The sequence below is a fragment of the Nycticebus coucang genome, chromosome 21 (genome assembly GCF_027406575.1).
Source record: "Nycticebus coucang isolate mNycCou1 chromosome 21, mNycCou1.pri, whole genome shotgun sequence".
In the NCBI taxonomy this organism is placed as follows: Eukaryota; Metazoa; Chordata; class Mammalia; order Primates; family Lorisidae; genus Nycticebus; species Nycticebus coucang.
The window spans coordinates 16,079,288-16,094,843 of NC_069800.1; positions in this window are offsets into that span (position 1 = coordinate 16,079,288).

The window sequence follows — 15,556 nt, forward strand, 5'->3', positions numbered from 1 at the left end:
GCCCTTATAGGGAGAGAGGAAACAGGAGGGTGGGGCCTATGATGGGAGTGCTGCCCTTATAGGGAGAGAAGAAACATGAGGGTGGGTCTATGATGGGAGTGCTGCCCATATAAGGAGAGAGGAAACATGAGGGTGGGTCTATGATGGGAGTGCTGCCCTTATAAGGAGAGAAGAAACAGGAGGGTGGGGCCTATGATGGGAGTGCTGCCCTTATAGGGAGAGAGGAAACAGGAGGGTGGGGTCTATGATGGGAGTGCTGCCCTTATAAGGAGAGAAGGAAACAGGAGGGTGGGTCTATGATGGGAGTGCTGCCCTTATAAGGAGAGAAGGAAACATGAGGGTGGGTCTATGATGGGAGTGCTGCCCTTATAGGGAGAGAGGAAACAGGAGGGTGGGGCCTATGATGGGAGTGCTGTCCTTATAGGGAGAGAAGAAACAGGAGGGTGGGGTCTATGATGGGAGTGCTGCCCTTATAGGGAGAGAGGAAACAGGAGGGTAGGGTCTATGATGGGAGTGCTGCCCTTATAAGGAGAGAAGGAAACAGGAGGATGGGGCCTATGATGGGAGTGCTGCCCCTATAAGGAGAGAAGGAAACAGGAGGGTGGGGCCTATGATGGGAGTGCTGCCCTTATAGGGAGAGAAGAAACATGAGGGTGGGTCTATGATGGGAGTGCTGCCCATATAAGGAGAGAGGAAACATGAGGGTGGGTCTATGATGGGAGTGCTGCCCTTATAAGGAGAGAAGGAAACAGGAGGGTGGGTCTATGATGGGAGTGCTGCCCTTATAAGGAGAGAGGAAACATGAGGGTGGGTCTATGATGGGAATGCTGCCCTTATAAGGAGAGAAGGAAACAGGAGGGTGGGGCTTATGATGGGAGTGCTGCCCTTATAGGGAGAGAGGAAACAGGAGGGTGGGGTCTATGTGGGAGTGCTATCCTTATAGGGAGAGAAGAAACAGGAGGGTGGGGCCTCTGATGGGAGTGCTGCCCTTATAGGGAGAGAGGAAACAGGAGGGTGGGGCCTATGATGGGAGTGCTGTTCTTATAGGGAGAGAAGAAACAGGAGGGTGGGGTCTATGATGGGAGTGCTGCCCTTATAGGGAGAGAGGAAACAGGAGGGTAGGGTCTATGATGGGAGTGCTGCCCTTATAAGGAGAGAAGGAAACAGGAGGGTGGGGCCTATGATGGGAGTGCTGCCCTTATAAGGAGAGAAGGAAACAGGAGGGTGGGGCCTATGATGGGAGTGCTGCCCTTATAGGGAGAGAAGAAACATGAGGGTGGGTCTATGATGGGAGTGCTGCCCTTATAAGGAGAGAAGAAACATGAGGATGGGTCTATGATAGGAGTGCTGCCCTTATAAGGAGAGAAGAAACATGAGGGTGGGTCTATGATAGGAATGCTACCCATATAAGGAGAGAGGAAACATGAGGGTGGGGCCTATGATGAGAGTGCTGCCCCTATAGGGAGAGAGGAAACATGAGTGTTGGGTCTATGATGGGAATGCTGCCCTTATAGGGAGAGAGGAAACATGAGTGTTGGGTCTATGATGGGAATGCTGCCCTTATAGGGAGAGAGGAAACAGGAGGGTGGGGCCTATGATGGGAGTGCTGCCCTTATAGGGAGAGAAGAAACATGAGGGTGGGTCTATGATGGGAGTGCTGCCCATATAAGGAGAGAGGAAACATGAGGGTGGGTCTATGATGGGAGTGCTGCCCTTATACGGAGAGAAGAAACATGAGGGTGGGTCTATGATGGGAGTGCTGCCCTTATAAGGAGAGAAGGAAACAGGAGGGTGGGTCTATGATGGGAGTGCTGCCCTTATAAGGAGAGAAGGAAACATGAGGGTGGGTCTATGATGGGAGTGCTGCCCTTATAGGGAGAGAGGAAACATGAGGGTGGGTCTATGATGGGAATGCTGCCCTTATAGGGAGAGAAGGAAACATGAGAGAAGGGCCTATGATGGGAGTGCTGCCCTTATAAGGAGAGAAGAAACATGAGGGTGGGTCTATGATAGGAGTGCTGCCCTTATAAGGAGAGAAGAAACATGAGGGTGGGTCTATGATAGGAATGCTACCCATATAAGGAGAGAGGAAACATGAGGGTGGGGCCTATGATGAGAGTGCTGCCCGTATAGGGAGAGAGGAAACATGAGGGTGGGTCTATGATGGGAATGCTGCCCTTATAGGGAGAGAGGAAACATGAGTGTTGGGTCTATGATGGGAATGCTGCCCTTATAGGGAGAGAGGAAACAAGAGTGTTGGGTCTATGATGGGAATGCTGCCCTTATAGGGAGAGAGGAAATAGGAGGGTGGAGCCTATGATTGGAGTGCTGCCCTTATAGGGAGAGAAGGAGGCACAAGCCCCTGCCCTCTCCTTCTGAGCGTGCAGAAGCAGCAGGTGGCCACCTAGACCCCAGAGGGCCCTTCACCCATCCCTGAACCTGCGGGTGGAGTGGTCTTACACTTCCTGGCTTCCAGAATTATCAGTAATTTCTGTTATTTAAGCCTCCTGGTCTCTGGTATCTCAGGCTGACTGGAGACACTCGGTGCCCTTGTGAGGAAATTGGTTGACTTTTTTATTGTTTACCCATTTGTCTTAGTCCATTTTGTGTTGCTATAAAAAATGCCGGTGGCTTGAAAGTGTATGAAGAATTTGATTTGGCTCACGGTTCTGCAGATTGCGTAAGAAGCGTCATGCTGGCTCACTGCTGATGAGAGCCTCAGGCTGCTCCCATGCAGGGTGCTGAAGGAAAGGGGAGCTGGTGTGTCAGAGATCAGACGGCCAGACCGGGGTGGGGGAGGGGGGTGGACAGAGGGGAAGGGGCGGGGCGGGCGGACTCCTGAGAGCCAGCTCTCTTGGGAACTCACAGAGCAGGAACTCCATCAGGCCACCCCCCAGCGAAGGCATTAGCTACTCACAGGGGTCCAACCCGGGACCCCAAAATCTCTCAGTCAGCCCCACCCCCAACACTAGGGATCCCATTTCAATGCGATGTTCGGAAGAGACAAACCTCCCAACTTCAGCACCATTCTAAGAGGTAGGTAGCTCACTTATCTTTGAGTTATATGATAGTGACAACAGTGAGAAGAAACCTATTCAGAAAAGATAGTGAACTAATACTTTATAATATTTGATGTGGCTTCAGGGAATGGCATGAATTATGGTGGTGAGACTGTTATCTAATCACAATTTCATCTTACCCTGTTGAAAGAATGTGACAGATCAAATTATGGGTGTTAATCCAGCACATCCCTGTAACAGGATTATTCATGCATAGCCTTTCCACAGCTTCATTGTGAGTAGAGCAAATTTCCCCCATCCCTTGAAGCTGAGCATGGCCCTGGGACTGTCTGGCCAGTGGGATGTTATCAGACGTGATGTGAGCAGAGGCTGAAATGTGCTTGGTCAGTGCGCTTGCCCTCGTGTGCCTTGGCCTTGGCCATGAGATCATGCCCTGGGTAGCCACTGGTCTGGGGAGGATGACACACTTGTGTAGCTGACGCAGGACCAAGTCCAGCAGCATCCATCCTAGATCAGCCAAATAGCAAATCAGCCTGCAGACTCATGAAAATAAAGTCTAGCTGTTTAAGCCTCTGAGCTTCAGAGTGTTTTGTTACTCAGCATGAGTGTGGCACTAGCTGAGTGTTTTAAAATATAAAGAAGGTAATGGCTGGGCTTACAAACAGTCCTGTGTGCAAGGTCTTCCATGTTGAAGTAGCCACATCATGGGGCAGTGGCAACCTGCCGTCCACACACAGGAGCCAGACAGACACATTCAGTGCTAGGACTTGGCTGAGATGATGACATAAGGCTGCCCGCCTGAGTCACACTGCATCCTCAGCTGCTTTTGTCAACTTACTTGCTACCCAAAATATCCGTGGACCAGCAGCAGTGGGGCCCCTGGGAGCACACTACAGACAGAGCATCTCAGGGCCATCCACCTCCCGATTAGTGTCTGCACATCAACAAGATCCCCAGTGATTCCTCTGCTCATTACCAATTGGGACACACTGAACTACAGCATGGAGATAAGAAGACACTACGTATGGAGACAGATACGGACGGACAGAGAGAGAGAGAGAGAGAGAGGTGTACATATGACCTGTTTGCATTTTCACTGGTTTGAAAATGAAACAATCTCGTAATTTTGTCTTCAGGTTAAACTTTACGGTTAACAAAAATATACACACACACTTTGGGAATAACATGATACCAACTAAGAAGAAATATTCAATTTAAACATTTTCTTTTTTTTATTATTTATTTTTATTTTTTTATTCAATTCAAACATTTTCAAGTAAAATTGTTTCTCCTTTGCTTTTGTTTTCTCCATTTTCTTTTTTTATTAATAGACCTTATTCTTTAGAGTCATTTTAAGTTTACAGAAAAATTGAACAAGAAGGTGAAGAGAGTTCCCAAATACTCTCTCTCCCTGTCCCTCTACTGTTAGCATCTCACATTAGTGTGAGGCATCTGTTACCATTGATGGGCCAACACTGAACATTATTATAAACTGAAGTCTGGAGTTCACATTCACATTAGGATTTGCTTTTGATGATGTACATTCCTCGGGTTTTGTCAAGTGTATGATGTCATGTGTCCACCATTGTAGTATCATACAGAATAGCTTCCCTGCCCCCAAAATCCCCTGTGCCCTGCCTATTAATCGCCCCATCCCCTAACTTCTGGCAACCTCTGATCTTTTTACTGTCTCTACAGCTTTGTCCTTTCCAGAATGTTATACGGTGGAATCTTACAGCATGCAGCCTTTTCAGATTGGCTTCTTTCTTTTTAGCAACATGCATTTGCCTGCTGAAGGACATCTCAGTTGCCTCTCAGATCCCTCCAGGTCTTTTCATATTTCCATAGGCCATTTCTTTTTATCACTAAATAATATTCTATCATATAGGTATTGATACAGTTAAGGCTTACTTACCTACTGAAGGATATCTTGGTTGCCTCCAATTTGAGCAATTATAATTAAGGTTGCTACAAACATTTATCTGAAAAATTATGTGTGGGCATAAGTTTATGCTTCTTTATATATTTTTAAAATGTTGAAGTATGCAGCAGCTGGGCCAATGATTATTGTTATTAACAATTATTGAGCAATAACAACCTTCCAGGAACTATAGTAAACCCTTTTAAACCTCAGAATATTCTGAAGTAGTTGCAAACATTGTTCTCATTTTACAAATGAGAGGATGGGTAACTTGTCCAAAGACATATAGTTCATAACTTCGGGCCTAAGAGTTCATTGGTTTGGACATTTCAAATGCATAATTCTTGTTTCATCTCTTCCTTCTGGAATAATGTTTGGTGTTGATTGTCATTATTCATTAAGACGTAAAATTTATCTTTTTTTAAAGAAACAGGTTTTTTATCCCCTTCATGAGTTTCTATCTTTTATAGGTGGGTAATTCTCCCATTAGGGGAATCCCAATATAAATGGCCAATAAGCATATGGAAAGGTGTTCAACATCATTAGTCATCAGGGAATTCAAATTAAAATGACCGTGAGATACCTCTTCACGCCCATTAGAACGGGTAAAATTGGACAGACTGACAATGGCAAGTGTTGGTGAAAGAATGTGGAGCAACTGGAATGTCTTTGTGCACCACTCATGAGAGTGCAAAACACTCCTTCTCAGCAGTGTTACATGAAGTTAAACACCTGCTTACATATAATCCACTATTTCTACTCTTAGCTACATATACAAGAGAAATAAATATGTATGTCTATAGAAAGAGTGTCCCAAGCAGCATTATTCCTTAAAGCAAAACACTGGAGACAATGCAATCTTGGTCTTCAAAAGCATATTGAATAAAGAAATTGTGAAATAATCATAGAACGAAATATCACTTGGTAAAATGGAACAAGCTATTGATTCATTGAACGTAGATGAATCTCAGGTACATCATGCTGAGTGAAAGCAGCCAGATTCAAAGGACAACATACTACATGATTCCATTTATGTGACAGTGAAGAAATGGGAAACTATAGAAACAAACAAACAAAAAAATGACCAGCGGTATGCAGGAATTGGGGGTAGAGAGAGAGCGCATTCACAAAGGGGCACAGAATTGTACAGAATAATTTTAGGGGGAGGTGGTGATGGGATTTTTCTCTGTCCTGACTGTGGTGATTATTACACCATGATATGCATTTGTCAAAACTCAGAACTGCACATGAGAGAGATGAATTTACATCTATAAAGTAGCCATGAACAAACCCACCTTCAAAAACAAAAAGATGTGTGAGCAGGTTTGCATTGCGACAGGTATGAGTTCTTTCTAAAGCAGAGGTCACAAGCCAAATTTAGAATAATGGATTTTATTTTAAAAAATTAATTTATCAATACCAATTGCTATTATTACACTCTGATGCATAATGTTAACTTTTTTTTTTTTTTTTTTTTAGAGACAGAGTTTCACTTTATTGCCCTTGGTAGAGTGCTGTGGTGTCACAGCTCACAGCAACCTCCAACTCCTGGCTCAGGCGATTCTCTTGCCTCAGCTTCCTGAGTAGCTGGGACTACAGGCGCCTGCCACAATGCCCGGCTATTTTTTTGTTGCAGGTTGGCCAGGGCCAGGTTCAAACCTGCCACCTTCAATATATGGTGCTGTCGTCCTACCCACTGAGCCATAGGTGCTGCCAATGTTAACTTTTTAATTACTTCTTATATCAGTGAACTCTTGCTACATTATGTGGCAAAACAAATGACCACAAAATTTCAGCAGCATTTAATAAACATTGAATGTTTATTATTCACAGGCCAATTGGGTGGCTGGGGTCAGCCTGCCTGGGCTGAGCTTAGCTGGGCAGTGGGCATGGTGGTGACAGCAGTGTAAGAGCAGCAACGGAAACACACAAGGCCTCACAAGGCCCAGGCTTGGCACTGGCTCGCTGCCATTCCTAACCAGGCTCAGGTAGTAAAATCAATGCTCAGAGCTGGAACCAAAGTCAAAGCTTGATGGAATATACTTCACCCACTGCGAGGCCACAACAGGGCTAAAGGCAGAGAGGGGAGAAAAAATTAGGACTGACAATGCAATCTGCCACAGCTACTGCCATCTAAAAAGGGAGAGATTTCACTTTTTATGGCCCAGATTTCTGGCTTTTCTTAGAGGTAGAAAGATCCATAACCTTGGACCTGCATCTCCATCTAGCAGCAGCCAGCTCTGAAAACAGCCTGCTCACTCAGACAGGCAGGGGTCCCCACCCCAGCTCACTGTCATTACCTGCCTGAGCCCCCAGGACCCCTTGCTACAGGTCAGGGGTTCAGAGAGAATATTCCAGAATTCCTGAGATCTTTTCTTCACTAAGTTTTCCCAGGAATTCCTCATGAATTTGGACAATGTTGCTATTCAAGTACCCCAAGTTGCCTTCAATTCTATTCATCCAACAAACATTTCCCGAGCAGGTCCTGTGTGGAAAGCAGTGGCCGGGCCCCACGAAGGATGTGCATTCAGGCAGAGAGCAGCAAGTGAGGTGAGGATGTGGACAAACTGAAACCTTGTGCTCGGCCGGTTGGATGTGAAGGGGCACAGCTGCTGTGGGAAACGGTGTCGCAGCACCTCAAAAAATTAAACATAGAACTGCTCTATGATCTAGCAGTTCACTTCTGGACACATACATACTCAAAAGAACTGAAAGCAGACTCAAACAGGTATCTGCACACCCACATTTGTAGCATTGTTCACAACAGCCAAAAAGTGGAAACAACCCAAGTAACTGTTCATCAACATGAGCCAATAAACAAGCAGGGGTCTATACGTGCAGCAGAATATTATTCAGCCTTAAAATGGAATGGAAACCTGATATCCACTGCAACATAGACAAATCTTAAAGACGTTATGCTAAGTCAAACACGCCATTCACAAGGGACATTCCCTGCACCATGCCACTTACATGACGTACAGAGAGTCAAGTTCATAGACACAGAAAGTAGAATAGGCCAGGGGCTTCAGAGTGGAGAGGTATGTAGTGGGTACAGAGTTTCCATAGGGAAAGATGGGAAATTCTGGAGATGGTTGCAGAACAATGTGACTGTACTTAATGTAGCTGAACTACACACTTAACAATCGTAACATGATAAATTTTATGTTATGTATATTTTGTTATAATAGAACATACAGAAAGAAAAATAAAGGTATCGGATAGTGTCTGTGGCTCAAAGGAGTAGGGCGCCGCCCCATATACTGGAGGTGGTGGGTTCAAACCCAGCCCTGGCCAAAAACTGCAAAAAAAAAAAAAAAAAGAAAGAAAAATAAATGTATTAGCTCAACACCTGTAGCTCAAGCAGCTAGGGTGCCAGCCACATACACCAGAGCTGGCGAGTTAGAGCCCAGCCCAGGCCTGCCAAACAAAAATGACAACTACAACCAAAAAATAGCCAGGCATTGTGGCAGGCCCCTGTACGTCCCAGCTACTTGGGAGGCTGAGGCAAGAGAATCACTTAAGCCCAAGAGTTTGAGGTTGCTGTGAGCTGTGACGCCATGGCACTCTATGGAGGGCAACATAGTGAGACTCTGTCTCAAAAAAAAGAAAGAAAAATAAAGGTATCTATAAAGCAGCTTATAGCCTAGTAGGAGAGAGAAACAGACACAGTCATGTATCACTTAATGATGAAGACACATTCTTAGAAGTGTGTTGTTTGGCAACCTTGCCATTGTTCAAACATCAACGTACACTCACAGGAAACCAGGAGGCATGGCCTACTGCACTCCAGGGGTATAAACCTGAACAGCACATTGCTGTACTGAATACTGCAGGCAATTGTAACAGAGTAGTGAGTATTTGTGTATCTAAATCTATCTAACCATAGAAGAGATACAGTAAAAATATGGTGATATAATCTTATGGGACTGTTGCCATACAAGCTATCAGTTGTTAACTATGTAGTACATGATTATATGTAAATACAAGACAAACTATTATAAATGCCATTGAGAGGGCAATATGGTGCTATAAAATAGGTTCACAATTTCTTAGATACTTCTCCCTTCAAGAGGGAGCCTAATTCTTCTTTTTAAAAGATGGGCTATAGTTAGGGATTCATTTCTAATAATTAGAGTACAGCATTGTAGCCTCCTACTTGCTGTCTCTTGAATCACTCACTCTGGGTGGAACCAGCTGCCATGTTTAAGGATCCCTCAGCAGCCCTACAGAGAGAGGCCCAGGTGGTGAGGACCTGAGACCTCCCTCCAACAGCTGCAGGAATAAGCATCTTGAAAGCTCATGCTCCAGCCCCAATCAAACCTTCAGGTGATGGTGGCCAGGAAAACTGCAACCTCAATAGAGACCCCAGGAAAAAGTCACCAGGCTGAGCAGCTCCCAAATTTATGATCCACGGAATTTGTGAGATAATAAATGTTTGTCATTTAAAGCTAATAAGTTAGAGATAATTTGGAGGTGGTAATTATTTCTTTAAGGTTCTCCTTTCATCTTGCAGAGTTAGGGATAATTTGTTAACAGCAACACATAACAGATACGATATACATTGTAAGAAGGTGCAGGAAGAAGGAGGCGAATCCGAGGATATTTCCTGAAGGAAGAGACATTTGTGCTCAGGGGACCATGACATGCTAAACACAGTCACTGAGAGAACAAAGCCCTGGGGTGTCCCCTGGAACAGCAATCCTTTACGTTTGGCTGAAGCAAGTTGGTCGATGTATGAAAAGAAAAGACCTGGAGATGAAATTAGATAGGTAAGTTTGGGTTACATTCATTCATTCAACACATTTTTATTGAGCACCAGGATCATGAATAAAAAAAATTAATTCAGGTTAATTCTTTGAACAGCTGGGAACCACTGAAGGCCATTTGCACTGAGGCCTGGGAGGGGTCAGCAGCCCCTCTGTGTTAAACGGCTGTGAGGCAAGGCCAGCCGGGAGGAAGGATGAGGAGCCATCAGGACTCAGCTCCCTGGTGCAAGCCCTGTACAAGCTATTGATGGGGAAGGTAGGCTCTAGAAAGAGGGGGAATTCTCAGACAGGAAGAAGAAACTAAAAGTTCGAAAGCCCAGAGGGAAGATGGATGGACGGGAGACGTACGTTTCTAACAGTCAGAATGCTGCAGGACAACTGCAAAAGCAGGAGCAAAGAGCCAGCTGTCCCCGACAGGGGCACCCGCCACGCGGGAGCAAAGCGGAAGTGACAGCGGACAGGAAAAGGTGGCCCAGACTGGCCCAGCGGCTCATGCCTGTAATCCCAGCACTCTGGGAGGCCATCCTGGGTGGATTTCTTGAGCTCAGGAGCTCAAGACCAGTCTGAGCAAGAGTGAGACCCCGTCTCTAAAACCTAGCCGGGCGTCGTGGCAAGAATCTGCAGTCCCAGCTACTTGGGAAGCCAGAGGTTTGCTGTGAGTGTGAGGTTGCTGTGAGCTATGACACCACAGCACTCTACCCAGGGTGACAGGGTGAGACTTTGTCTCAAAAAAAAAAAAAAAAAAAGAAAAGAATGAAAGAGAGAGGAAAGAAAGAAAGAAGGAGAGCGGGAGGGAAGGATGTCCCTAAGCAGACTCCTCAAGGGGGGTGGCAGGAAAGAGAGGGAGAGAGGCAGAGGGAAGCTTGAGGAGACAGTCGATTAAGAGAAGTTGCTGTTTCTTAGGAGAAGGTAGATGTGAGGGTGTCTGTACACAGAAGGGAAGTGTAAAACAAGAAGGAAACACCAGGGAGGCAGGGGAAAGCCGTAACGCAGCTATTAAGAGCTTTGCTCTAGCCTGGGTTTGAAACCCAGCAACGGGACTTTGGGCAGCTGGTGCCTCCATTTCTGCCCTGACATATGAGAAGGCTATTACCTGTGTTACAGGCTGATGCTAGAAAGATAAATGCAGATGATCCATAGAACGTGCCAAACACAGACAGATGCTCCGTAAGATTAGCTCTTCTCATGAAATTGGTTACAAAAGGGAAGAAGATCCTGGAGAAGGGGACGGGGGTTCCTGTTCTTGCCCAATAAAGGAAGGTGAGCAGGGCCAGGCACAGAGCTTACCCCGGTAATCCTGGCACTCTGCAAGGCCGAGGTGGAGGGTCCCTTGAGCTCAAGAGTTCCAGAACAGCCTGAGTAAGATCGAGACCCCATCTCTACTAAAAATAGAAAACAAACTATTTGGGCATTGTGGTGGGCACTATAGTCCCGGCTACTAGGAAGGCTGAGGCAAAAGGATCACTTGAGCCCAGGAGTTTGAGGTTGCTGTGAACTGTGATGCCATGGCACTCTACCCAGGGTGACAGAGTGAGATTCTGCCTCAGAAAACAAACAAACAAACCAACAAAAAGTGAGCTGGGGGGTAGGGGGGGTGGGGGGAGGGGGCACCTATAGCTCAGTGGGTAGGGCACCAGCTGCATACACCAAGGCTGGCAGGTTCGAACCCAGCCCAGGCCAGCTAAAAAAAAAAAAAACAATGACAACTGCAACAAAAAAAATAGCCTGGTGTTGTGGTGGGCACCTGCAGTCCCACCTACTTGGGAGGCTGAGGCAAGAGAATCATTTGAGCCCAAGAGTTTGAGGTTGCTGTGAGCTGTGACACCACAACACTCTACCCAGAGTAACAGCTTGAGACTCTGTCTCAAAAAAAATAAAATAAAATAAAATAAAAAGGTGAGCAAAGCTGTTGAATAATTTGGAGGTGCAGAAGCGAAAGACCGCTAGGGAATAACGCCCACCCCTCACGATCCAGACCTCTCTTCAGGTCCCCCAGGGAGGCTTTCACTGCAGACCAGCTGGTCTCACACACCCTCCCGAACATTCCTTGACCTTCCCACCTCTGGGTTCTTTGCATTTTTCCTGTCAATCCACACTCTGTTCTTCCTTCAGCCTCAGTGAAACTGCACCAGCCTTCATCAAGCCCCAACACCACCAGGCTGCAGAATCCACGTGAACGTCTCAGACTGGGGCTCAGACACGAGCTGCCCTGGGGACAACCACAGCCCAAGTCAAGCATGGGGCAGCCTCAGAAAACTCTTTGTCAAGACTTTGAAGTCTGTGGGACCATCCAGTGAACAGTGTCCCTCTTCCCCACCTGAGTTCTAAAGAAATGGAGAAATAAGACAAGGAATGGCAGGTGGAAACCAAAAATTTGCCTTTATCTCAGAGAAAGAAGACTTCATGTGAGGTCCCAGTGGTCCCAAAAGCTAAACCCCACATTGCGAGGCAGAGTCACCCACCCACCTATCAGCCACCCTCCTGAGAGGCCTCTGCAGTGAGACTTGTAGCGAGGGGCCAAGTGGGGAACGTTCTGGACTTGAAGGGGCACAGTTTAAAGTTCACAGATTCAATCAAAATGTTACCTCATCCAAGCGTAAAGGGCTGAAGAGAGGCAGAAGTGATTTGGAGAGAAATTATTCAGAGGAAAATCTTTTCTTGAGGAAACTAAAGAGTGGAGATGGGTCCTCCCTCTGGTAAATCCTGGGCTGGGGTGGGGTGCCAAGGGGAAATAAGGATAGCCTTGCCCTGTGCAGCATGAACATTCCCGGATTTTGCCCACAATTCCCTTTCTGTGCCTTTGTTTCTTCATGGGTATTTTTTCCCCTCAGATTTTCTTCCGGTTTTTACAGCTCAAGCTGCGGGTCCCCAAGCTGCCCTCACTTGCTCCCAGTCTTCCTGTGTCCTGGCAGAATGGATACTCCCTCCATCATTATGCTTAAATAAATAAAGTCTCCACGTTAATGGCTAGCTTTGTGACCTGTAAACTAAGGGAACATTTAATGTTACAGGGGCCCAAACAGGCCAGCTTGAGTTTTATATAATATCCTAGGAAACAATAACTTTTTTCCTGGAGGTACGGAGTGGGGAGGCTGTCAGAACTAATTGGGCAGCAGAAACCTGGATCTTAGTCAGAAAATATTCTGTAAACAAGAAATTTGAACACAAATTGAGACCAGCACTACCCAGTACAATTTACTGAGGTAATAAAAATGTTCTGTATCTATGCTGTCCAAAGTACCAACCACCAGGCGTATGTGGCTAGGGAGCACTCAACATATGGGCAGTGAAAATGAGAAACTGAATCCTTAATTTTGTTTAGTTACAAGTAATTTAAATTTAGTCACATATGATTTCCCACCAGCAGTGTGGGAAACAATCCCAACACAGTCCTAACTCCTGCAAGGAAGTTACGTGGCTGGAGGATGCTGTCTTTAATCACTGAATTACACCAAACTAATACAAAAATCCATTCTTTTTATTTTTTTTTTTCAGTTTGTGGCCGGGGCTGGGTTTGAACCCGCCACCTCTGGTATATGGGGCCAGTGCCCTACTCCTCTGAGCCACAGGTGCTGCCCAAAAAATCCATTCTTAATGTCCCCCCCTCCCCCAATAACTCCCTTGAGACTATTACACACGTGCAATAGAAACCAGCTCCCACTGGAGGGATCTGACTCTGTAAGGGCATTCTCATTTTTAATTCTCTCTGACTCATGTAAGGGCATTCTCATATCTAAAGGCCTAAAGATACATGTATATGTAACATGATACTGTTGCATTAATCTTTTAATAGGACATATCCATGCAGAATGCATGATTATTGGGAAACTTCTGAGTTAGGCTTTCTAAGTTATGACTTCCTGTAAAGCCAACACATTTAACTCCTTCTTACACAATTATTCCTAATAGGTAAAAGATATCTTAGTTATCAACTGCCACGATAATGCTACAAAAATAACTCTCAGACTTAAGTAGACTTAGTAGCTTAAGTAGTAGCTTAGTAGCTTAAGGCAATAAGCATTTATTTAGCTCATGGATTAATGTGTCAGCAATTTAGGATGGGTTCGGCTCAGCGATTCTTCTGGTTTATCTGGGTTCACTCATGTCTGTAGTTGTCTATCAGCGGTGACAACAGGGATATGTGGATCCTATTAGAGATAAGATAACACTCACTTTCCTACAGGTTAACCTAGGCATATTGTCACGGTGAAGGCAGAGACATGAGCAAACAATCCCAACTGTGCAGTGCTTTTCAAGTCTTTGGTTGCACCTGTTGGCCAAAGAATATCACATGGGAAGTCCCAGACTCATAGCCAGAGGACATATCAGGCTACGCAGCAAAGGGCAGATGTAAAGAGCCAAGACCAATAATGCAATTAATCTATGACACCCACAGGAAGACAGTGTCCGGAAAACTTTCCTTCCAGAAAAATCACTGCACTATACTAAACTCATGTATGATTACATTCTTAAAGTCCCAATAACCTACTTGAGACTCCTAACCATGTAGAACAGAGATCACCTCCTCTCTTCCTTCTAAAAAAAAGGCATCACTGAGTCTTTTAAAGGCACTCTTATCTCTTAGGACAAAGCTAAAAAAAAAGGCCCAAACACATGTAAAGACCTAAAATAGAACAAGTATTAATATATTTATCTTTAAATACGATGCCCAAATGATAACTTTCTTAAAAATTAAGTAAAATGTACAAGGCATGTCTGCCCCTAAATTACTGAAACTTAATTTTTTTTTTTTTGAGACAAGAGTCTGATTATGTTGCCCTGCGTAGAGTACTGTGGCATCACAGCTCACAGCAACCTCGAACACTTGGGCTTAAGCGATTCTCTTGCCTCAGCCTCCCAAGTAGCTGGGACTACAGGCGCCTACCACAACGCTTGGCTATTTTTTGTTGCAGTTGTCATTGTTTAGCTGGCCCCATCTGGGTTCGAACCTGCCATAACCACTGTGCTACAGATGCCAAGCCACTGAAACTGATTTGGAACAAAATTGACACAAGGTACATTTCCTAAGGTAAGTGATGAACTTTTCTAATAATGTTGGCCTTGCTCAAACTGTTTTTTAGAATGTAAATATATAACTGCTTTTTATATTTGCTGTCAGAAACAAAGGCACATTCCACATAACGCGTGAGTTGCTTTCCTAAATGCAGCCACGACTCAAACGGCTTAAGCAGTGAAGGGAACTGTTGGCTCACACAGAAGTCCTAACGCAGGACTAGAGGAGTCGACCACTCCACACACTCGGCGGAGAGAGACGCAGGAAAACCAGCAAAATCCCAGGCCAACAGGGGCAAGTTGGCTATTGCAGGTTGGCCCTTGGCACGCTTCAGCAAGCTCCTTCCTCATATCTTCCTGCCGAGCTGTCTGCAGCATGTTACCGGGGGACCAGTGTCTCTCAGAGCGGCCACATCCAGGACAGAAAAGCGCCATTTTCTCCCACACTTGTTTTTTTTATCCAGAGGGCTTCCCCCATCCCATTGGCCCCCTTCACCAGGGTTGGCGTAGGTTCATCAGGGTCGCTTTTAAAGCTGAACTGTCATCTTCCCCTGAATCTCCTGACCACAGTGGACGAGGATGAACCTGGAATCGAGGCACTGGGGAGGAAGGCAGAAAGGCGCCGACAGTGCCTGACGCACATCCTCTGTGCTGGGAAATGTGCATCCAGTCTGTCCGCTTGGAATTCAACTAGAAAGACCGAGCATGAGCAACGACGTAGGCTACGGGGTCTGTTACAGGGATCTGAGCTGCTACATTTGCGGGGAGGAGCGGCTTAAACAGTTTGCGGACAGCTATTGCTTATGCTGGGGTGCGGGCCTGGGCCGAGCAGGGCA